The sequence below is a fragment of the Pelobates fuscus genome, chromosome 12 (assembly GCF_036172605.1).
Source record: "Pelobates fuscus isolate aPelFus1 chromosome 12, aPelFus1.pri, whole genome shotgun sequence".
NCBI classification, from domain to species: domain Eukaryota; kingdom Metazoa; phylum Chordata; class Amphibia; order Anura; family Pelobatidae; genus Pelobates; species Pelobates fuscus.
In genome coordinates, this window is record NC_086328.1 from 104,364,160 (window position 1) to 104,390,772 (window position 26,613).

General features: G+C 44.2%; 1 protein-coding gene across 1 annotated transcript in view; it reads right to left on the reverse strand.

Annotated features, from left to right (window-relative positions):
* The window catches only part of STK33 (serine/threonine kinase 33), a 51,405-nt gene extending 43,165 nt beyond the window's left edge, over nucleotides 1-8,240 (reverse strand). The window contains exon 1 of the mRNA XM_063437653.1: nucleotides 8,161-8,240. The gene's annotated coding sequence lies outside the window, so the exon portion shown is untranslated. The remainder of the gene's footprint in view (nucleotides 1-8,160) is intronic.
* Nucleotides 8,241-26,613: the final 18,373 nt, after the last annotated feature.

Consider the following 26,613-nt stretch of genomic DNA (forward strand, 5'->3'; position numbering starts at 1 on the left):
CCGATCTTATGTTCTGGGAAAACGCCAAGTAACATACAGAGTGTACGCTGAGAGAATGACGAGTAACGCAACGCAAGAAATCCCCAATAAACAAACTATTCTAAAAACAACCTGGTATCAGCATTCAGCACACAAAGCCGAATGAATACTTCAAACTCAATATTATATTTATAAATCCCCTCCATAAGTAGCACGCTCATTCCTCACCAGTATTATCTGCACACAGGACGATTCTTAAACTGCAACTTAGGCAATGAGCCTCCATCCGCCAACCCTCCACGCGCTGTGAGCCTCCACCCCACCATGCACACTAACATAATTTAACATGAATTATCAGAGTAACGGTTTTACAAAGTGGCAAGATATAAAGAATAGCTGTGTTTGGAGAATTACCAACGTAGTTATTTTGGCCTACAACTCTGTAATTCCTTATTTAATGCCTAAGCCTTCATTCAATATGTAGAGCAGGACCTGGCATGTTTGAAGTAACTGGTAGACATACCTAGGAGTCAGGGAAGGAGAAAAACATTCCTTGAGATTAAGAGGAGTCTCATCAGTGACATATTAAGGAGCCACTGGGTGTTGCCCCCCAGGATTTATTTGCTAGGCGACTCTACCCATTGCCAAGAATACAACAGCCAGAAATAGGTACCAGGCAGCCATCACTAAAACCATGCCAAAGAACCCATGGGCAATATGGCATCTGCATCGTGCAATGCAGCTTGACTAGTACTACAAAGTAAACAGAAACGGTTTAACTTGTTATACAGCCAGTAATTTGCAGTCGGCATATTTTACAATGTTCTGTTTTATTTTAGTTGCCTGGGTGAATAAACAATTAGAAAAGTCAATATCCAAATGTCAGGGATCCAACTTAGAACTGCAGCAGAGAATGGTAGAAAAGCAATGCAGAGTTCCCATTGGCAGATTTCAATCTGTTAATTAAAAGCTATGTAGGAACCATGTTCAGGATCCAGCAGGTGTAGATTTAACCTATACATTGTGCTGGCGAAGTCACCACTAAGAATATAACATACTTACCTAAATATCTCTTCACCCAACTGCAATAGATGGACAGATAGACTTAACGAACAACGGTCTCTCCCCAAAACTATGCCCCTCACAATGTGCAATGCATTGTGGTAATACAGTTATAACATTAACCGGTAGTTTTGTTATTATAAGTAGAATAATATACATAGAATGTTACACATACACAAATTGTATAAATGTGGAGTAAGCAGATTTCAACAAGCATTTTACGTAGATTTAAAAGTAGGATGTCCATGTGAAACAGAAGAAGCACGCAATTAGTCACTCTTCCTACCGATATTACCATTCAATGACAATGCATTGTGGGATAGCACACTTACCCATATAGGAGCCATGTTTTGATTTACACGCTGCATTCTTAACCAAGAAATGTTTGATCTATACATTTGCTAGCAATATGCAAGAAGCAATAACTAGGTAAATTGTAATTGGCCGGAAATTGCCACAAGGTAGTGTGGTACTGCAGGTGTACTAAACCCCTACAATCCTTATACAGGCGGTGTTGTCATCAGGCCCTTATAAACAGAGGAATCCTCTGATCATAGTGTAGTCAAAGTGGCCAGAGGCACAACACTTGGAAAGCGTGGGCACAGATGTGTTTCAAACGCAACATAGTTACGTAGTGAAATAGACAGAAAAAGTACAGCCTTCCATATATCCAATACACTGCTTTTCTTTCAAAAGAAAAAAGGTGATAAATCCCATTTGTCACAAACTGGGAAAGGAAAAAAAAAAAATATATATATATATATATATATTTTTTTTTTTTTTTATGGCCTCCAGATTTCTCCTTGGATCAACAAGCTGTTATCCCACATACTGACTATTACATCCCTAAAGCATCCACAAATTAGTTAAAAACCTGTAAAGAACCGGACATAAACAACTCCCTTAAGCAGAGAATTCCAATCTTTCTTCCGCTGTATGTGAAATCTTTAAGTCTAAATGAGTGACTGCTTTTGTTCTGTACAGTCCTGTAAATGAACAGATTGCCAGAGAGGCTTGTACAGGCCCTATATAAATGTATATAATGTGATACAATATCATATTTGTAAAGGAAAATTCATTTCACATCTTCAATCCTTTCTGCAGAACTAAAATCTTTCAATTCCTCAATCCACTTTGCAGTCCAGCTCTACACTATTTATTTAACCCCTTAAAACAGGTGCCCAAAACTGTACAGCATATCCAAGGTCAGGTCTTACCATTGATTTACAAAGACATTATATTTGTCCCACAAATTAATACACGATTGACAATATCCCATAACAGCATTGTAACATTGCACCTTGTTGCTTAGTATATAGTCTATAACAATTCCCAAATCCTTCTCATTTATTGCTTTCTGTAACTCAGTACAATTTAGGGTTTCATTTTCTGGTGCCCTATTCACCCCAAAATCTATAGCTTTGAATTTTGAATCTTGGATGCCTAGTCCTGCTTACCTTACCCAGTTTTATGTCAACTGCAAACACCGACCAACATAGGACTTACTATGCTTATTGTAAGATCATTATACAGATGCAGGACAGAGCCCCGAGGGACTCATCATACTATATTTAGCCAACATTTCCCAGTAAGTACTCCTCTCTGCACTATGACTTTAATTCAATGTGCAATCCAAGAACACTTATTTCCATCTAAAACAGCTGTGTAACCGTAACCCTTAATGATGAACTGTTTGAAATAGAGGAACAAAATCCTAAAATATCAAATCCAATCCAACACCCTGACCGGTACTTCTACATAGAATGCAATTAGGTTTGTTTGACATGTTCAGGCTTTTATGAAACCCAGGCTGACGAAGCTATAGAATGAATTGATGGACTCCACGTCAGAGTCTTCCAGGAAGGTCTGGGTTATTTGCCAACTTGTAACCAAAACGATAAACTGGGAAAACTCTTCAACTCCAACTTTATCAAACGCAGCCATTTGAGCTTCATAATTCCCAATTTAATAACTAAACTCCATTATAGAGTACCTTAAAAGGGACAGTGTAGTCACAAGAACCACTGCAGCTTAATGTATTGTATACAACTTAATGCAGTGTCTATAGTGTGTGCAGTGTCCTTGCAGGATGATTTTTAGAGAAAACGCAGTATTAACACCTCTAGGTACAGTCACTCAGAAGGCCACTGGAGGTGCTTCCTGTGTAAGTGCTGCACAGTGTGCAGTACTGGCGTTCCGTAACTCCACAGTGTGCATGGAGGTTCTGAATGATCCCCATAGAGATGAGTTGATTCAACGCATCTACATGAAGAGATGCTGATTGGCGCATGCACTAGAGCCTACCAGTGTTTTACTATGGGATTGGCTGAGATCATCAAGTTTGATTATCTCAGCCAAGGAGGTGGGCCAGGCTGAGCCAGCTGCGGCAAGACCTGCACAGCATGGGGGGAGGGGGGTGGAAAACCGCATTTAAACACCTTTTTACTGAGATAGGACGGGGCCAGGTACCTAATAGTTTATATCGTTTCATGAATACAGGTTTGTGTTCCTTTAAGTTTGCAAAAAAACTAATAAAGCAGCACTTGCAGGGCTGATCACTAAACTCAGAGTGTTAATGAATAAAATCCAAATTACAAAACGGAGTCTAAAATAACCAAGAAAAAAGTGACTACAGCACAACTGTAGGATATTCTTAATCAGCAACTTTCATTCCATTTGCCATAAAAGGATCAAGCTGCAGACCATGTTATTCTGACACACTGCCTGACCGATTCACACACTGTACAACCTGAAAGATGGAATGAGGTTGTACAGTATGTACATCAGTGTGTGAATCAGTCAGAGTGTCAGCATAATAGTGTGTTGGACAGTGATTGTGTCTTGCAGTGTGTGTAGACCAGTGAAAGCAAGGTTTGATTAACCCCTTAATGACCAAACTTCTGGAATAAAAGGGAATCATGACATGTCACACATGTCATGTGTCCTTAAGGGGTTAAGCAAATTCAACAATGTATATTTTACATTTTGAGAGAACTATGCATAGAATATATACATATATGTTAATATTTGTATTATATTAATATATATATATATATATATACACACACACACACTATAAGCATTGTTTATATATGCATTAAATACTCAAATTGTAAAGAACAAAAATCTGAATATCACTACCTTAAAAATACAGCCAGTGCACAACACACACAGCCTACACATACACAGTACACACAGCCAGCGCACACTATAATAAAGGGAGCGATAACAATTTGTAATTTACAAAAACAACTCTTGAATTTGTGCTAAATAAATCCAAATGGTAAAATTGAAGGAGAAATAGCCATGTTTTTAACAGCAAAGTTAAAGAATATTCAGATCATCTTGTTTTGACTCCATTTTTCCCATTCAGATTTAATTTGTGAAAAATTGGTTTAGCAAAAAGCCCTGTCAATGTCCACAGCTCTAGGCAAGTGCCTCAATCTTTGTAATTGATATTATTTTGTGTCAGAACAAGTAGATTGGGCTACCACCTTAGTCCCGTGGACAAGCAGATTTAAAAAATAAAAATTCCACACCCCTGAATGACATTTTTATATATGATATTTATTGATATTAAATGTAAAGGAAATAATTTTACAAGTTTATTAAAAAATCTTGTGATGTAATTTGCTAAAATTAAGAGCTTAGTAAATAACTTGGAGTTGAATGCAGTGCGGCCATATTTACAACCATCAAAATACGCAGAGTGACAGGAAACCTGATAGGGCTAGAGTAGTAACTGAAACCATGTATAATGGAGACAGGGTCACATATCAGCTACAGGTCCTGCTTAATTAAAAAGGCTCATCACAGAAAATCGAGTAACAGAATTCAAGTCACAAACTTTTTTTTTTTTTTTAAATCAAACCTTTTTAAATCTTGCTCATGAACTGTCCCATATCACCCCATTTAAAAGCCATGCTCTAATTAGCCTGTAACCGATCTGTACTCCTCCATCCAAGCATTCTTGTCTGTGCCAGCCTGGGGACCCCTGTCTCCTCTCCCTCTTCCAACCAGAGGGGACCCCCCCTCCCCACCAAACAGGGGGCCCCTCAGTCTCTCCAATCTCTGCAAACCTGGGAGCCCCCCCTCTCTCAGCCTGTGCCGCCCCCCCCCCCCCAGTCTCCTCTCTCTCAGCCTGTGTCCCCCCCAGTATGCCCCCCCCTCTCCTCTCTCTCAGCATGTGCCCCCCCCAGTCTCCTCTCAGCATGTGCCCCCCCCCAGTTTCCTCTCAGCATGTGCCCCCCCCAGTTTCCTCTCAGCATGTGCCCCCCCCAGTTTCCTCTCAGCATGTGCCCCCCCCCAGTTTCCTCTCAGCATGTGCCCCCCCCCCAGTTTCCTCTCAGCATGTGCCCCCCAGTTTCCTCTCAGCATGTGCCCCCCCCAGTTTCCTCTCAGCATGTGCCCCCCCCAGTCCCCTCTCAGCATGTGCCCCCCCCAGTCCCCTCTCAGCATGTGCCCCCCCAGTCTCCTCTCAGCATGTGCCCCCCCAGTCTCCTCTCAGCATGTGCCCCCCCCAGTCTCCTCTCAGCATGTGCCCCCCCAGTCTCCTCTCAGCATGTGCCCCCCCAGTCTCCTCTCAGCATGTGCCCCCCCCCAGTCTCCTCTCAGCATGTGCCCCCCGTCTCCTCTCTCTCAGCATGTGCCCCCCCCAGTCTCCTCTCTCTCAGCATGTGCCCCCCCCCCAGTCTCCTCTCTCTCAGCATGTGCCCCCCCAGTCTCCTCTCTCTCGGCATGTGCCCCCCCAGTCTCCTCTCTCTCAGCATGTGCCCCCCAGTCTCCTCTCTCTCAGCATGTGCCCCCCCAGTCTCCTCTCTCTCAGCATGTGCCCCCCCAGTCTCCTCTCTCTCAGCATGTGCCCCCCCAGTCTCCTCTCTCTCAACATGTGCACCCCCAGTCTCCTCTCTCTCAGCATGTGCCCCCCCCAGTCTCCTCTCTCTCAGCATGTGCCCCCCCCCAGTCTCCTCTCTCTCAGCATGTGCCCCCCCAGTCTCCTCTCTCTCAGCATGTGCCCCCCCAGTCTCCTCTCTCTCAGCATGTGCCCCCCCAGTCTCCTCTCTCTCAGCATGTGCCCCCCCAGTCTCCTCTATCTCAGCATGTGCCCCCTCCCCAGTCTCCTCTCTCTCAGCATGTGCCCCCCCCAGTCTCTCTCTCTCAGCCTGTGCCCCCCCCAGTCTCCTCTCTCTCAGCCTGTGCCCCCCCCAGTCTCCTCTCTCTCAGCCTGTGCCCCCCCCCCCCCCCAGTCTCCTCTCTCTCTCAGCCTGTGGGCCCCCCCCAGTCTCCTCTCTCTCTCAGCCTGTGGGCCCCCCCCCAGTCTCCTCTCTCTCTCAGCCTGTGGGGGCCCCCAGTCTCCTCTCTCTCTCAGCCTGTGGGGGGCCCCCCCAGTCTCCTCTCTCTCTCAGCCTGTGGGCCCCCCCCCCCAGTCTCCTCTCTCTCTCAGCCTGTGGGCCCCCCCCCAGTCTCCTCTCTCTCTCAGCCTGTGGGGGGCCCCCCAGTCTCCTCTCTCTCTCAGCCTGTGGGGGGCCCCCCAGTCTCCTCTCTCTCTCAGCCTGTGGGCCCCCCCCCAGTCTCCTCTCTCTCTCAGCCTGTGGGGCCCCCCCCCCAGTCTCCTCTCTCTCTCAGCCTGTGGGGGGCCCCCCAGTCTCCTCTCTCTCTCAGCCTGTGGGGGGCCCCCCAGTCTCTCTCTCTCAGCCTGTGGGGGGCCCCCCAGTCTCCTCTCTCTCTCAGCCTGTGGGGGGCCCCCCAGTCTCCTCTCTCTCTCAGCCTGTGGGGGGCCCCCCAGTCTCCTCTCTCTCTCAGCCTGTGGGGGGCCCCCCAGTCTCCTCTCTCTCTCAGCCTGTGGGGGGCCCCCCAGTCTCCTCTCTCTCTCAGCCTGTGGGGGGCCCCCCAGTCTCCTCTCTCTCTCAGCCTGTGGGGGGCCCCCTAGTCTCCTCTCTCTCTCAGCCTGTGCCCCCCCCCCCAGTCTCCTCTCTCTCTCAGCCTGTGGGCCCCCCCCCCCAGTCTCCTCTCTCTCTCAGCCTGTGGGGGGCCCCCCAGTCTCCTCTCTCTCTCAGCCTGTGGGGGGCCCCCCAGTCTCCTCTCTCTCTCAGCCTGTGGGCCCCCCCCCAGTCTCCTCTCTCTCTCAGCCTGTGGGCCCCCCCCCAGTCTCCTCTCTCTCTCAGCCTGTGGGGGGCCCCCCAGTCTCCTCTCTCTCTCAGCCTGTGGGGGGCCCCCCAGTCTCCTCTCTCTCTCAGCCTGTGGGCCCCCCCCCCCCAGTCTCCTCTCTCTCTCAGCCTGTGGGGCCCCCCCCCCCAGTCTCCTCTCTCTCTCAGCCTGTGGGGGGCCCCCCCCCCAGTCTCCTCTCTCTCTCAGCCTGTGGGGGGCCCCCCCCCAGTCTCCTCTCTCTCTCAGCCTGTGGGGGGCCCCCCAGTCTCCTCTCTCTCTCAGCCTGTGGGGCCCCCCAGTCTCCTCTCTCTCTCAGCCTGTGGGGGGCCCCCCAGTCTCCTCTCTCTCTCAGCCTGTGGGGGGCCCCCCAGTCTCCTCTCTCTCTCAGCCTGTGGGGGGCCCCCCAGTCTCCTCTCTCTCTCAGCCTGTGGGGGGCCCCCCAGTCTCCTCTCTCTCTCAGCCTGTGGGGGGCCCCCCAGTCTCCTCTCTCTCTCAGCCTGTGGGGGGCCCCCCAGTCTCCTCTCTCTCTCAGCCTGTGGGGGGCCCCCCAGTCTCCTCTCTCTCTCAGCCTGTGGGGGGCCCCCCAGTCTCCTCTCTCTCTCAGCCTGTGGGGGGCCCCCCAGTCTCCTCTCTCTCTCAGCCTGTGGGGGGCCCCCCAGTCTCCTCTCTCTCTCAGCCTGTGGGGGGCCCCCCAGTCTCCTCTCTCTCTCAGCCTGTGGGGGGCCCCCCAGTCTCCTCTCTCATCCTGTGGGGCCCCCCAGTCTCCTCTCTCTCATCCTGGGGTCCCTCTATTTCTGCTAACATTGGGGGCCCCCTGTCTCCTTACTCTCGCTCAGCCTGGGGCCCCACTTTCTTTCTCCATGCTGAATGAAACTCCGCCCTCCCAGCATTGGTTACCAAGGTAACGGCCAAGATCAACTCAGCCAGTCCCGGCTCCCTCCCAGCCTGCCCCGCGGCTAGCCCTCCATTTACCGTCAATGTCGGTATCCTCCAGCCCAGCGTAGAATGAGCAGCCACGGCGTCCGGCCGGGAGAGATACCGGCAACGGAACACACCCCCTTAACAGGGCGGGGCTACGGATCGCGATGGCAAACCTCCTACAAGGGGCGGGGCTGAGAGAGTAACTCCCATACAGGGTGGGTCTACGGAGAGCGATGGCTAGCCTCTAACAGGGGCGGGGCCGTGACAGGGTAACTCCTATAAAGGGCGAGGCTATCCGCAAGGAGGCGGGGTTAGGGCAGGGGAGGGGCGATCCCCTGAGTGGGCGGTATTACAGTGTTACCTTGTAAAGGTAAATAAAGCTGGAGATTGGAATTCTCAGCGTGTGGGGCGTGGCTATAATTAGGGCGGGTTTAAAGTGTTCTCAGAGTGAGAGCGAGAAAATTGGTGGGAATTCAAAGAGTGATAACCTGGAAATAACCACTGACTGAACTAGGAGACAGACAGAACTAACCGAGCCAGAGATAATACACTATATATACTATAATAACACTGACAGGAGGCAGACAGAACTAGCCGAGCCAGAGATAATACACTATATATACTATAATAACACTGACAGGAGGCAGACAGAACTAGCCGAGCCAGAGATAATACACTATATATACTATAATAACACTGACAGGAGGCAGACAGAACTAACCGAGCCAGAGATAATACACTATATATACTATAATAACACTGACAGGAGGCAGACAGAACTAGCCGAGCCAGAGATTATATATATATATATATATATATATATATATATATATCTCAGGGACCAGGAACCAGACAGAGACGGAACTAGATGCAAACGCACCTTTATTGATAAATAACAAATAAATAACAAAAGCAAAGTCCAGGAATCAAGCAGGGGTCAGTCACCAGAGCGGACAAGCCAGGGATCAGGAGCACAGAGAGCAGCGAAGTCAGGAACAAGGCCGGAGTCAGGAACCAGGTACAAACAGGAAACACAGGAACAAGGAGACTTCTGGGAAACAGGAAACCACGCAAGGGCAAGGAGGTTCTGGGCTTAGCTGCTTAAATAGGCAGAACTGATTAGCAGCAGGGTTGATTACTACTCACAGGTGAGAAACCGTGGCAACAAGCAGAAGGAGCTCATAGTAATTACAGCTGAAAACTCAATCACTGAAACAGAAAAGGGTTGCTGTTTAACCCCTTAAATCCGGAGGACGTACTATTACGCCCTGCAGGAACCGTCTCTAAACGCTGGCGGGCGTAATAGTACGTCCTCGCCATAATGGCCGCCCACGTGGCCGGCGCTAGTCGCCCGCTGCAGATCGCGGTCGGGGGGGATGCCTGGCCCCCCAGGCAACCCCCCCTGTGGCCGGTGACCGCGATCTGCAGTCTCTGATCGCAGTGACAGGCTGTCACTGCGACCAGTATTCAGCATGTGTCAGCCGATTTCAAATCTGCAGATCGCGGTCGGGGGACTTACCTGGCCCCCCAGGCAGTCCCCCTGGGGTCAGTGACCGCGATCTGCTAAGTCTGAGATCGCAGTGACAGGCTGTCACTGCGATCTCAGAGCTCTCTGATCGCAGTGACAGGCTGTCACTGCGATCTCAGAGCGCTCTGATCACAGTGACAGCCTGTCACTGCGATCAGTGTTACATGTGTCAGCCTATTGGCTGACACATGTAACTGGCACAGTGATCCCCCTGCAGATTGGAAGGAGGGAGTGCTTGTACAACCCAGGCACTCCCCCCTGTGGTCAATTACCCAATCTGCAGGAGGTGATCACAGTGACAGGCAGTCACTGTGATCACTGATCCTGTGTGTCAGCCAGTGATGTGAAATCACTGGCTGACACTGTCATTGCCCCCTGTCCTGTAATAAAAATAAAATATTAGTTAAAAAAAGAAATAAAAAAAATTACAGTTACAAATAAAATATACTTAGATCATATATATTATATTCACACACACACACACACATTTACACATACACGACGTGTATTTAAATATTAATATATATATATATATTAATATCAAATTACACGTAGACTGATACTGATTAAATATATATATAATTATTGTTATATATATATTTATATATAATATAAAAAAAATATATATGTAAATACGTAAAAAAATAAAATTAGAAAAATATTTAAAAATAAATAATTAAAAAATATATAGATGTGTTATTTCGTTCTAACTGTATTGTGATATTAATATATATATTTATATCAAAATACACGTAGAACAAAATAATATATATATCATAATATATATATCTATATACATAAATATATACGTATATATCACTATATATATACCTATATATAAATAAAAATATTTTTAAAAAATTATATATATATATATATACGTATATATACACATATGTATATATATACATATATTAATTCTACACATATATTTATGTCATAATTTTACATAATTAGGTATCCTAATTAATTACAATTAGCGGGACCTGCCTGACAACCCATGCCGAAAGTATAGGGAATTTAATTTGCTAGCACTATATTTAACCCTATAACTTTCCAAGACGCCATAAAACCTGCTGAACACAGATATTAGTGTTTCAAAACAGTAAAATGTATTACAACGATGATATCGCCAGTAAAAGTGAAGTTTTCTGCATTTTTCACGCACAAACAGCACTTACACGGACGATATTATTGCTGCAATACTTTTTACTGTTTTGAAATACAAATATTTGTGTTGAGCGAAGTCTCCCGAGTACAACAGTACCCCACATGTACAGGTTTTATGGTGTTTTCAAAAGTTACAGCGTCAAATATAAGGCTTGTGTTTCATTTTTTTCACATTCAAATTCGCCAGATTGCTTACGTTGCCTTTGTGACCCTATGGTAGCCCAAGAATGAAAATTACCCCTATGATGGCATACCATTTGCAATAGTAGACAACCCAAGGTATTGCAAATGGGGTTTGTCCAGACTTTTTTAGTAGCCACTTAGTCACAAACACTGGCCAAAATTGGCGTTTTTTGCATTTTTCACACACAAACAAATACTAACGCTAACTTTGGCCAGTGTTTGTGACCAAATGGCTACTAAAAAAGACTGGACATACCCCATTTGCAATACCTGGGGTTGTCTACTATTGCAAATGGTACGCCATTATGGGTGTAAATTTCATTCCTGGGCTACTATACAGTCTCAAAGGCAACGTAACCAATCTGGCGAATTTCAATTTCAAATGTAACACGCTATATTTGACCCTGTAACTTCCCAAAACACCATAAAACCTGTACATATGGGGGGGGTACTGTTTTACACGTGAGACATCGCTGAATACAAATATGTGTATTGTATTGCAGTAAAAGCAAACACTATTTTGACATCCACAGTTAAAATGTCACGTAGAACTAAATAAAATTTAAAAATTCTTATTTTCTCCCATTTTTTTTATATTTTTTTCATATTAAATTATGTTTCATAGCTAAATATTTGATGTTAAATGAAAGCCCTGTTTCCCCTGAATAAAATGATATATAATAAGGGGGGGTGCATTTAATATGAAAGAGGTGAATTACGGTTGGACAGACATATAGCGCAAATGCCAGGTTTTGTTTACGTTTTGTTCTGTTCACAACTTGTACATTTGGCTGCGGGGTTAAGGGGTTAAAACAGCAAAGAAACCCTGACAATATACTATAATAACACTGACAGGAGGCAGACAGAACTAGCCGAGCCAGAGATAATACACTATATATACTATAATAACATTGACAGGAGGCAGACAGAACTAGCCGAGCCACAGATAATACACTGTATATACTATAATAACACTGACAGGAGGCAGACAGAGCTAAGCGAGCCAGAGATAATACACTATATATACTATAATAACACTGACAGGAGGCAGACAGAACTAGCCGAGCCTGAGATAATACAGCACACTATAACGCTGATAGGAGGAGGCAGACACAACTAGCAGAACCAGAGCTAATGCAACACAATATAATACAATAACACTGACAGGAGGCAGAAACAACTAGCAGAACCAGAGCTAATGCAACACAATATAATACTATAACATTGACAGGACGCAGACAGAACTAGCCGAGCCAGAGATAATGCACTACATATACTATAATAACACTGACAGGAGGCAGACAGAACCAGCCGAGCCAGAGATAATATAATACAATAACACTGGCAGGAGGCAGGCAGAACTAGCCAAACCTGAGATAAAATAATATAATACTGACAGGAAATACTGTCTGACCCAATAACTGTCACATTCAAACACTGTCTGACCCAATAACTGTCACATTCAAACACTGTCTGACCCAATACCTGTCACATTCATGCACTGTCTGACCCAATAACTGTCACATTCAAACACTGTCTGACACAATACATGGGACACTGTCTGTCACATTCATACACTGTCTGACCCAATAACTGTCACAGTCATACACTGTCTGACCCAATAACTGTCTAATTCAACCACTGTCTGACCAAATACCTGTCACATGTATACACTGTCTGACACAATACATGTGACACTGTCTGTCACATTCATACACTGTCTGACCCAATAACTGTCACAGTCATACACTGTCTGACACATTCATACACTGTCTGACCCAATAACTGTCACAGTCATACACTGTCTGACACAATACATGTGACACTGTCTATCACATTCATACACTGTCTGACCCAATAACTGTCTAATTCAACCACTGTCTGACCAAATACCTGTCACATTCATACACTGTCTGACCCAATAACTGTCTAATTCATACACTGTCTGACCCAATAACTGTCACATTCATACACTGTCTGACCCAATAACTGTCCCATTCAAACACTGTCTGACCCAATAACTGTCACATTCATACACTGTCTGACCCAATAACTGTCCCATTCAAACACTGTCTGACCCAATAACTGTAACATTCAAACCCTAAATGACCCAATAAATGTCTAATTCAAACACTGTCTGACCCAATAACTGGCACATTCAAACACTGTCTGACACAATACATGTGACACTGTCTGTCACATTCATACACTGTCTGACCCAATAACTGTCACAGTCATACACTGTCTGACCCAATAACTGTCTAATTCAACCACTGTCTGACCAAATACCTGTCACATGTATACACTGTCTGACACAATACATGTGACACTGTCTGTCACATTCATACACTGTCTGACCCAATAACTGTCACAGTCATACACTGTCTGACACATTCATACACTGTCTGACCCAATAACTGTCACAGTCATACACTGTCTGACACAATACATGTGACACTGTCTATCACATTCATACACTGTCTGACCCAATAACTGTCTAATTCAACCACTGTCTGACCAAATACCTGTCACATTCATACACTGTCTGACCCAATAACTGTCTAATTCATACACTGTCTGACCCAATAACTGTCACATTCATACACTGTCTGACCCAATAACTGTCCCATTCAAACACTGTCTGACCCAATAACTGTCACATTCATACACTGTCTGACCCAATAACTGTCCCATTCAAACACTGTCTGACCCAATAACTGTAACATTCAAACCCTAAATGACCCAATAAATGTCTAATTCAAACACTGTCTGACCCAATAACTGGCACATTCAAACACTGTCTGACCCAATAACTGTAACATTCAAACCCTAAATGACCCAATAAATGTCTAATTCAAACACTGCCTGACCCAATAACTGGCACATTCAAACACTGTCTGACCCAATACCTGTCACATTCATACACTGTCTGACCCAATACCTGTCACATTCAAACACTGTCTGTTTATGAGTTTGATATGTATGTTTGGAGTTGGCTGAGTGTAATAGTGTGTGGGGGTCTGGCTGAGTGTGATTGTATTTCGGGGTCTGGCTGAGTGTGATTGTATGTGGGGGTCTGGCTGAGTGTGATTGTATGTGGGGGTCTGGCTGAATGTGATTGTGTGTAGAGTTGTACGAGTGTGGGTTTGTGGTTGTAAATCAATGAAATAAATTTTTACCCTCCACCTCCTTCCCTTATTGCAGGCCCAGGGTATATTCTTTGGTGGTCTAGCGGCAGAATGATCCCTGGTGGTCTCTGTGGTGCTTAACCTGGTGATTGAACTAGTTTCCAGTTTATGTTCTCTGTGTTATCACAGGTGTCCTGCCAGTATTGCGGTTAGTATGTTAATCTTCTGCTAAAATTAGTGTAGGGTCCAACGATATTGAGGTACACAAACACAGATATACACAAAGATACAGACACAAATATACACACAGACACAGAAATATACACAGATACAGATATACACATAGTTTTAATGAGGAATGGCACTCACTAATCATGATAGGGGATCAACTCTATGGTGCCACACAGACCAGGGCGACTACCACACCCTCATGAATTATAAACTAAAGAAAGAATATATAAGCACATGCCTGTTCAGCTTCAATATAGTCTGCAGTTTGGAATAGAACCTAGATATTGTTTCTTTGTTTATAACAGATATACACACAGATACAGACACAGATATACACACAGACACAGATACAGAAACACACACAGACACACACAGATATATACACAGACACAGATATACACACAGACCCGGAGATACAAAAACAGATATACACACAGACACATATACAGATATACACACAGACCCAGAGATAAAAACACAGATATACACACAGACACAACTATACACAAAGACCCAGGTATACACACATATATACATATAGACACAGACACAGATATACACACAGACACAGATATACACAAAGACCCAGAAATACATACAGATATACACACAGACACAGATATACACGAAGACACAGATATACATATAGATACAGACACAGATATACACACAGATATACATATAGATAGACACAGATATACACACAGACACAGATATACACACAGATATACATATAGACAAAGACACAGATATACACACAGATACAGACACATAGACTAATATATGAAGAACACACATTTTACCCAACGTCTTGTTTCGATGCCTCTTAGGTGCAGGAGGGTGGTTTCAAAACACTATTTTTAAAGGGTTATTTGCTAAAGTAAAATTTCTAAGTAAATTTATGATTTAAGTAGTTGAATTGAAAGCATTGTTGACTTGGATAATTTTTGTAGTTGGCTATTTAAATTTCAAATTCACCTTGAATTCTCACTTTAGTGAACCCAGTCCCTGATAGTGTTCAAATGACAGTTTTCAGAGTAATGATGGTATGTTGTCACTAGGTGGCAGTATCATTGTTTGCTAATTATGTACTTTGTGTTATGGATAGTGTACAAATCAAGTGATCCCTGATTCTATCTATATATGCATTTATATGGCATACATACAGTGCAAGCCCAGCTTCTGTCTATCTTTAGATATCATTTATATAGAGTATAAAAAGAGCCCTGCTTCTATCTATGGACTTATATAGTGTATAAACAGAGTGAGCCCTGCTTCTATCTATCTATGGATTTATATAGTGTATAAATAGCGAGCCCTGAGTCTATCAATCTATGGATTTATATAGCATATAAACATAGCGAGCCCTGCTTCTATCAATCTATGGATTTATATTGTGTATAAGCAGAGCGAGCCCTGCTTCTATCTATGGATTTATAGAGTGTATAAACAGAGCGAGCCCTACTTCTATCTATAGATTTATATAGCATATAAACAGAGCGAGCCCTGCTTCTATCTATGGGTTTATATAGCATATAAACAGAGTGCGCCCTGCTTCTATCTATGGGTTTATATAGCATATAAACAGAGTGCGCCCTGCTTCTATCTATGGATTTATATAGCATATAAACAGAGTGCGCCCTGCTTCTATCTATGGGTTTATATAGCATATAAACAGAGCGAGCCCTGCTTCTATCAATCTATGGATTTATATTGTGTATAAGCAGAGCGAGCCCTGCTTCTATCTATGGATTTATAGAGTGTATAAACAGAGCGAGCCCTACTTCTATCTATAGATTTATATAGCATATAAACAGAGCGAGCCCTGCTTCTATCTATGGGTTTATATAGCATATAAACAGAGCGAGCCCTGCTTCTATCTATGGGTTTATATAGCATATAAACAGAGTGCGCCCTGCTTCTATCTATGGGTTTATATAGCATATAAACAGAGCGAGCCCTGCTTCTATCTATGTGTTTATATAGCATATAAACAGAGCGCGCCCTGCTTCTATCTATGGGTTTATATAGCATATAAACAGTGCGAGCCCTGCTTCTATCTATGGGTTTATATAGCATATAAACAGAGTGCGCCCTGCTTCTATCTATGGGTTTATATAGCATATAAACAGAGTGCGCCCTGCTTCTATCTATGGGTTTATATAGCGTATAAACAGAGCGAGCCCTGCTTCTATCTATAGGTTTATATAGCATATAAACAGAGTGCGCCCTGCTTCTATCTATGGGTTTATATAGCATATAAACAGAGTGCGCCCTGCTTCTATCTATGGGTTTATATAGCATATAAACAGAGCGAGCCCTGCTTCTATCTATGGGTTTATATAGCATATAAACAGAGCGAGCCCTGCTTCTATCTATGGGTTTATATAGCATATAAACAGAGTGCGCCCTGCTTCTATCTATGGGTTTATATAGCATATAAACAAAGCGAGCCCTGCTTCTATCTATGGGTTTATATAGCATATAAACAGAGCGAGCCCTGCTTCTATCTATGGGTTTATATAGCATATAAACAGAGTGCGCCCTGCTTCTATCTATGGGTTTATATAGCATATAAACAGAGTGCGCCCTGCTTCTATCTATGGGTTTATATAGCATATAAACAGAGCGAGCCCTGCTTCTATCTATGGGTTTATATAGCATATAAACAGAGCGAGCCCTGCTTCTATCTATGCGTTTATATAGCATATAAACAGAGTGCGCCCTGCTTCTATCTATGGATTTATATGGCATATAAACAGAGCGAGCCCTGCTTCTATCTATCTATGGATTTATGTAGTGTATAAACAGAGCGAGTCCTGCTTCTATCTATGGATTTATATAGTGTATAAACAGAGCGAACCCGGCTTCTATTAATCTATGGATTTATATAGCATATATACAATGCAAGCCCCGCTTCTATCAATATATGGATTTATATAGTGTATAAACAGAGCGAGCCCTGCTTCTATCTATGGATTTATATAGCGTATAAACAGAGCAAGCCCTGCTTCTATCTATGGATTTATATAGTGTATAAGCAGAGTGAGCCCTGTTTCTATCTATGGGTTTATATAGCATATAAACAGAGTGCGCCCTGCTTCTATCTATGGGTTTATATAGCATATAAGTAGAGTGAGTCCTGCTTCTATCTATGGGTTTATATAGCATATCAACAGAGTGCGCCCTGCTTCTATCTATGGGTTTATATAGCATATAAACAGAGCGAGCCCTGCTTCTATCTATGGGTTTATATAGCATATAAACAGAGTGCGCCCTGCTTCTATTGATACCGGAGAAACTGACGGAAGCCAAGCACAGAGAGATGGACACAGGTTTCTTCAGGAAGGAAGAGATTCTTTATTGGATCACCGATCGGGACTCAGAGGGACTAATGTCACCAAAATACAGCAAGTTCTGAGCCCCGGACAATAGTGCAGGCTCCTTATATAGGCACATAACTCCTCCCATATTAAGCTCCACCCGCACACTCTTGACCAATCAATACAAATAAGAATTAACTTCCTGCTTGACCGCATGGCTTGTCCAGCACAATGGAGGAGGGGAATACTATATCCTGTATTCTTGCACATGCTCCGTACACTACTGATCGTATCTTGCCTCGTGCAACCAACTGATCGATACGTCAGCATATGCACGTACACATGCCACGTGGTAATCTCGGCCTACTAAATTTATTTTTACCGAGATTCCACCACATTCCCCCCTTTGATGCCTCTTGATATTTCACAATTACTTGAGGCATCACTTAACCTTAGTTTGCATACACCACAAGTTACCATGAACCAGACCAGACTTATCTTATGATGTGAATCTTCAACACTCATCTTCCTGCATTGGTTCTCCCTGATCTAGAGCCTTATATTTATAAATTGCCATTATCTGTGCAGCAGCCTTCCTCTCTGCTATATTTTCTATCAGGCTTTGCACAGACCTAACTACTAAGGGTATAAGACACGGCAGGAGTAGACACAACATTAAAATCAGTAGGACTCCACCTACCACTGCCTTAAGCCCTCCAAACCACTCATACCAGCTACCAAACCAACTACTTGGATTGTACCCTTTCCATACCTGAGTAGGCACATGCGCTAGTTTAACCATATGGCTAGTAAGCTCAGCTATTGCTTGCCCTTCGTCATCTATTTGAAGACAGCAATTGCTCAGGTTAAACTTCCCACATACACCTCCCTCTACTGCCAAAAGGTAATCCAAGGCTAATCTATTTTGGTATACTGCTGTCCTCATCCTGGTATTGTGCTTCGCTAGAAGATTGAGCGCTTGTGATGTCTCGTTAGTAATGATCTCAACCACTGCCTGTAATCTTATAATACGGTTGAGCATATAAATTGGGGTTCTATAACCAAAGGTACCATCCTCTGCCCACGTGGCTGGCCCATAGTAATCTATAATATGCTGGGGAGGCCATTCATTATCTTCCCACGCGCCTATCTCTATGGGTCCTCTTTTCTTCCTATGATTCACATCATACACTTTAACACCTAAAGTCTCACCTGTTTCAATAGGTAACAAGAAGAAGGATGGTTTGAGCATACCCAACACACATGCCCCTTCCCAGTCCTGTGGCAACTCCGAATAGGCTTTCTTACCACAGATCCAGTACAAATTTGCTGGGGCTCTCCAGTTAGATGTGATGGATAAATCAAACCACACATCCTTTAAATTGGCGTATCTAGCAAACGGGTTAGATGGTTCTGAGACATTTGAAGCCGACCACCAAGTTGTATTCTTTGTATCATCATCATAAGCTTTTTGCCCTAGACAAGTTAATTCTCCTACAGAAGTATTATACATCATTCCTTTCCTTGCTATGCAAACATAACCTATGATGGAGGTCTTTAATCTCCACTCAGATTTACCTCTAATACTCATATGATAATCGGCTTGTGTAGATATTAATTGGTCAACTGCCTCAGAACCGGATATTACCTCCTTTGCTTCCCAAGGCCATTGGTCTCCCATGTTAGTACCTCCACACACATAGCAGTTGGTAACATTAAGACTACCGGCAATACTTTCAGCTAAATCAATAAACAGGTTTTTAGCATTATGGGGGATCTTATTATCTATGCTCATCTCTTCATAAAAGGAATGGTATACTTGATGAGTTTGGGAGGATACCGTATCAGTCTCTATCCCTATAAACAATACTGTCCCAGGATCTAAACCCGTCCCATATATTTGAAACCCAAATAAATTACCATATTTATCTAAGAACTTGTCGGGGTTATTTATAAGTATATGGACTGGATTGCATTCCATAGACTTACAATATGGACTGGTAGGCAACTTAGTCACAATCATGTCCTTGTCTACTGTCTGTCCCCAAGTTGCCCACCCCACACAAGACCAATATGGGCAAAAGTTATAATCTCTATTTGGGCATCTAGGACTCACATACTTATTTTTACTACTGGGACAAATATATTTATCGTTAGACCCATACGTCCTCTCCCATCTAAGATCCCCACATACATTCCACGGCTTTCTACCACTTGATATCGCCTTACACGCATTAAATAGCAGAACACCCGAAGAATGTACGGATTCTAATACCGTCTTATTAATTAGGGTCCCCTGAGGATCTCCATTCCTGAGAGTCAACCAAATTGTACGAGGTTGATACTCTGGACTGAAGCACTTAGGTTCTCCTACTCCTAAATGGCACACACGATATTCTATATTTAAGTATCTACATCTTGATACATCTCCTTTACACTCGTATTGCGAATGCCAAATTAGGGTTTGGGAAATATGGTTACCTGTTCTTGTAGTCTTAATGCATACCTCACAGCTAGGAGTGTCGGTACCTCTACCTTCCTGAATATAAAAATACACATATAAAAACATTATTAGAAACATCTTTCGTCGTCATCCTCAGTCTTCGTCCGTGCGAAGGCACCTCAGCTTCCAGGATGTAAGGGCTGCAGGGAATGGAGTTCTGCTCGTCTTCACAGGGGTCCCTTCGAGACTTTTCCTGACTTATACACTCGTTGGTGAGCGGACAGGCTTTATTATGGCCTTCTAACTCACTTACCAAATCTCTGAAACAATAAAATTTGTAATCCACAAGGTTCCTCGTCACTCCGACTGAGTCGTGCGCTTTAACCGGATCTTGCAGGGATTCTCTGGATCTGCTGTAGCTTGCCAAGAATCGACTGCCGCTGGTTTAACCCTGGAGTGATGTATCCACGGAGTCACTTCGGCTACTTTTATCGCTGTAGGGGTAGACAAAAGAACAACATAAGGACCTCTCCACTTGGGCCCTAACGGTACATTATTCCACTCTTTAATCCACACTTGGTCTCCTGGGTGGTAACTATGAACTGGGGGATAAATATTCACAGGTAATCTATCTTGTACCCATTTCTGTACCTCCTCCATAGTCTTACCCAACTCTACAACCTGCTGCCGGGTAATTCCTTCTCCCAACTGACTCAAATCCCCCCTTAAGTTACCAAGTACGGGAGGTGGTCGCCCATACATGATTTCAAAAGGAGAGAGGCCCATCCTTCTGGTAGGTGTACTGCGGATTCGCAATAGAGCTATGGGCAAGAGAACGTTCCACTTAAGTTGGGTTTCCTGACACATTTTAGCCAACTGATTCCTAATAGTTCTATTCATTCTCTCTACCTTACCAGAACTCTGGGGTCTATATGCCGTATGAAGCCTCCACTTTATACCAAGCATATGAGTCAGTTGTTGTAGGCACTGATGAACAAAAGTTGGACCATTGTCCGATCCTATAGAGCAGGGTAGTCCATATCGGGGTATTATTTCTCGTAGCAGGAATCTCACAACTTCCCCTGCTTTCTCTGTACGAGTAGGACATGCTTCTACCCAGCCTGAATAGGTACACACAACTACCAGTAGGTAGCGATGCCCACCAGATTTAGGCATCACTGTATAGTCAATTTGTAAATCGGACATGGGGAGTCCCCCCATAAACTGGACTCCTGGTGGCTTTACTGGTCCTTGCCTTGCATTATTCTTAGCACACGTTACACATCTTCGTACAATGGCCTGAGTCAAGTTGGACAATCTTGGTATGTAGAAATGTTTTCTGAGAGATTCTTCTGTGCTGTTTCTCCCAGAATGTGTCCCGTTGTGATAGTTTTGGACAATTTCTACCGCTAGTGATGCTGGAATGACTATTCTTCCATCTTCTAACTGATACCATTTGTTCTCCAAATACTTTCCAGGTTCAGTCTTTAACCACTCCTCTTCTTGAGCTGTATAAACTGGAGTCCATTGAGACAGTGGAGTTGGTATAAGAGCAGCTATATGCCCCACATACTCTTGTCTTCCCGATTCAGCGGCACGCTTAGCTGCACTATCTGCCATCCGATTTCCTTTGGTTACATCACCATCTCCTCTCAGATGCGCTCGACAATGTATAATACCGACTTCTTTCGGCTCCCACACTGCTTCCAATAGTTGTAGGATTTCAGCTGCGTACTTAATTTCTTTGCCTTCTGAATTCAATAGTCCTCTTTCTTTATACAAAGCTCCGTGGGCATGAGTGGTTAAAAACGCATTCTTGGAGTCCGTGTAGATGTTCACTCTTAAACCTTCAGCCAATTGTAACGCTCGTGTCAGTGCTATCAATTCTGCCTTTTGTGCTGATGTTCCTTTTGCCAGTGGCCGAGCTTCTATCACCTTGTCTATCGTTGTTACTGCATATCCTGCATAACGGATCCCTTCTTTCACATAGCTACTGCCGTCGGTGTAATATTGAACATCGGGGTTCTGGATGGGAAAATCACGAAGATCTGGTCTACTTGAAAATACTTCATCCATTACTTCCAAACAATCATGTTGACTTTCAGTAGGTTGTGGCAAAAGGGTAGCTGGATTTAAGGTATTTACAGTCTCTAAATGCACTCTTGGGTTTTCACACAACATTGCTTGATACTTGGTCATACGGCTGTTACTAAACCAATGATTTCCTTTGTAATCCAGCAACGTCTGTACTGCATGTGGGACTCGTACATAAAGTTCTTGACCCAGAGTGAGTTTATCGGCTTCAGCTACTAGCAGGGCGGCTGCAGCTACGGCTCTTAGACAAGGTGTAAGTCCACTGGCCACTGCATCCAGTTGTTTAGACATGTAGGCAACAGGTCTTTGCCATGATCCCAAGTACTGTGTCAATACTCCCACAGCCATTCTTCTTTGCTCATGTACATACAGGTAGAATGGTCGTGTGTGATCAGGTAGACCTAATGCTGGGGCACTCATCAAAGCCTTCTTCACATCTTCAAATGCCGTTTGCTGTTCTTGAGTCCATAAGAAGGGGTCGTGCTCTGTGCCTTTGATAGCTGCATACAGAGGTTTTGCCAGTATCGCGTAGCTGGGAATCCATATCCTACAGAAGCCTGCTGCCCCCAAGAATTCTCGCACTTGTCTTCTATTCTTGGGTATCTGTATTTGACATACAGCTTCTTTTCTCTCTGGCTCCATAATTCTTTGACCTTCAGAGATATGGAATCCCAGATATTTGACAGTTGGCAAACACAACTGAGCCTTCTTTCTAGACACCTTGTATCCTGCCTTCCAGAGAATGTGTAGTAGATCGTGCGTTGCTTGCTGACATATTTCCTTTGTAACTGCTGCTATCAACAAGTCATCTACATATTGTAACAATACACACTCTCCTGGGATGGACTCGAAATCCAGTAGATCTTGACTTAGAGCTGAACTAAATAGGGTAGGTGAATTTTTAAACCCTTGGGGCAGTCTTGTCCAGGTCATTTGGCGTTTTGAGCCCGTCACAGCGTTTTCCCATTGGAAAGCGAAGATACATTGACTTTCTGCGGCAATTCGGAGGCAAAAGAAGGCATCTTTGAGGTCTAAGACTGTAAAATAAGTAGCCCCGCCCGGAATTAAAGCAAGCAGGTTATATGGATTGGGCACAACTGGATGTATACTAACAACCGCATCATTGACTGCTCTCAAGTCCTGCACAGGTCGATACTCATCTGTACCGGGCTTTTGAACAGGCAGCAATGGGGTGTTCCAGGGGGAAGTACAGAATTTTAGGATACCATACCGTATGAACTTATCCAGATAAGATTGGATGTTCTTCTTAGCTTTCTGCGGGATGTGATATTGTCTTAGGCTCACTGGATAAACCCCAAGTTTTAGTTCGATTTTAATAGGTGGAATATTGCGGGCCAGTCCTGGTGGGTTGTTCTCTGCCCAAACTCCTGGTATGTTGAATAAGGATTCATCACTCCTAGGGTTTTGGCTAGTCAACGCTGTATAAAGTCGCCACTCTTCTTCCTTTGGTACGGATAATGTCATAATACCTGAAGGTCCATTAAACTTTAAGGATGTTGTTCCATTTGGTAGGAACGTAATCTGCGCTTGTAACTTAGATAGCATATCACGTCCCAGTAATTGGACTGGACATTCAGGCATATAAAGGAATTGATGTTTTACTACGTGGCCTCCCAATGTACAGAGTCGACTTTTAAGAACCGGTTTTGCAGCACTTCTTCCAGTTGCTCCTATTACAGTAATAGTTCTTCCAGATGGAGGAGCAACTAGGTCAGTCACCACCGAATGTTCAGCACCAGTGTCGATCATGAACGCACTCCTTTTTCCCCCTATTGATACATCGACCATAGGCTCCGCTCGACCAAGGGGGATGGAGCCCGGTCGGTATCAATAGTCCTCCATGACCGTGTCAGCCAATCCTACAAAGTCCCTACCTTCTCTATCGCGGGACCTTTGCGCTGCTGGATAGTACCTATCTTCCCTTACACTTCCTCTGTTCCCATTACTCCCTCTATTACCATTGCTCCCTCCGGGGCCTCCTCTACCTCTCGCTCTGCCTCTAAAGTTTCCATAACCTATCCTAGGTCTGTCTCTCTCATACTGTTCCCTTCATGGACACTCACTTCTCCAATGCCCTTCTTCCCTACAGTATGCGCACTGATTTCTACTCAGAGGTTCCTCATTCCACTTACTATCGCCTCTATCTGGGCCCCGTCTATCTACACCTGCGATCGCTACCGCTAGCATATCTGCCTTTCTACGCATCTTGCGCTCTTCCTCTTTCTTTGTCTCTGTTTCCCTGTTCATATATACTTTATTTGCTACCTCCATTAGTTGGGTGATAGACATTCCTGCAAACCCTTCTAACTTTTGTAGCTTGCGCTTAATATCTCCGTAAGCTTGGCTGACAAAGGCGGAGTTTACCATTCAGGAATTATCAGCGTCTTCCGGATTAACCCCTTAAGGACACATGACGTGTGTGACATGTCATGATTCCCTTTTATTCCAGAAGTTTGGTCCTTAAGGGGTTAAAGGGGGTATACAAGCGGTATGCCTCCAATAATCGGTCATAAAAGACACTGGGCGCTTCATCACTTTTCTGAATCACCTCAACTGTCTTCGACATATTAATAGCTTTCTTCCCTCCGGCTTTCATGCCAGCAATTATAGCGTCTCTATAGGCTTTGAGTTGAACCATATCTGCGCCATTAACATTCCAATCGGGATCGGTATTAGGGTAATGTGTTGCGGCCCATGCTGCCGGATTGGCTTGATTTAAAGCACGGGCTCTATCCTCTAGCGCTTTAATGGCCGCTTGGTTAATCCTTGTCCTTTCCTCATTATTAAACAATGTCATTAATAACTGCTGGCAATCAGCCCATGTCGGATTATGTGTCTGAACTATCGAGGTGAACAGATCGGTCATAGCTTGTGGTTTCTCAGTGTACGAGGAATTGTGGGTCTTCCAATTCAAGAGATCGGTAGTCGTGAACGGGACATATACGAAGACTGGGTCAGCATGTGCCATTTGACCTGCGGCATCGAGATAGGCTGACCCAGGATTCAGACGAAGAGGCATCTGATAATGTCTAAGTTGTTGGGTACCGGTCAGTTGTCGGGTTAGTATAGGGCTACGTGGAGGGGCGTCAGTTATGGGTTCCAGTCGGGGGGAAATAAGGCATGAGGATGTGGGAGCTTGATTTTGGGAAAAGCTAGTAAATAGAATACTCCCAGCCGAGCTAGAAGAAGCTTGACCGGAAGTTTGAAGTGGCGCCAAATCAGGATATTCAGATCTAACGGGGGTTGGTTCTGGTTCCGGAAGGGGAGGTTTAATACGAGGGGGGGTGGATTCTGTACTGGAGGAGGAAGCGGAAGTGGATGAGGGCAATGAGGGGAGGGGTATAGAACTTCCTGCACTCGCGTCACCTCTTCCTATAGGGAAGTAAGGGGGCGGCAAAGGGATCTCGGACTCAGGGGGCGTGTCCAAAATGGGCCTAACCACAGTCCTAGTGGACAAACAAGTCCTGGCCATCATGAGGCGACATTGCTCCTCGTGGCATATCTGAATCCATTTTGGCGAGTCGTTTACGGCCTGTCTCCAACAATCAATATATGGAAACTGTCCGTAAAGTTCAGGCCTACCTGACACAGCCACGTGTACACGCTGTATCAGGGTTGGATCCAAACTACCACGTGGCGGCCATGCCGCAACCAAAATAGGCCACTCCCTAGTGCACAAAGTGACCAAACATACAGGAGACATTTTAACCCCAAAATCACATGTTTTAAATCCCTTTTTAAAATGCTTTACCATACAACCTAAGGGATCCAAAATCGTTGACTCCGACGCGCCCATACTTATCAATGGAACGTCGTTGACAACGAATACTATGCACGCGTTCTATTCAACAGTCACACCCGTTTCCTTCGGCAACAGCACCACGTGGTACGGTTACCAAGTGAAACGTACACAATAACACAATAAACACTCAGGGAATTCCCGTACACACACAGCTGTTACACCAGTCACTAAATAATCAATATTATGCCCTTTGGCGAAACTATACAGTCACCCACGCTATAATTCTCTATATATGAATTACCCGTCTATAACACACCCCAGTAACATCGTCTTTTACAAATAGCGGTTACAGTACGGTTAGCATAGGTCAAAGCACAATTTAAGGTCACAATACAATTATTAGTGGTTATGGTGTTAAACATGCAATAGACGACAGTGATAAGTACTTATATACAGTGTCAGTAAATATACAGGGTTATGGTACCGTGCACTATGATACAGCAACACACTATTAACACTCTCGCTAGACGGCTGAGCTCGCGCTATCTAACAAGATATACACTTTACTAACAATCTTTAACACATATACAATCCCAACTAAACTATTGGCCAGTACCTTGAATGGACTACCTAAAACTATG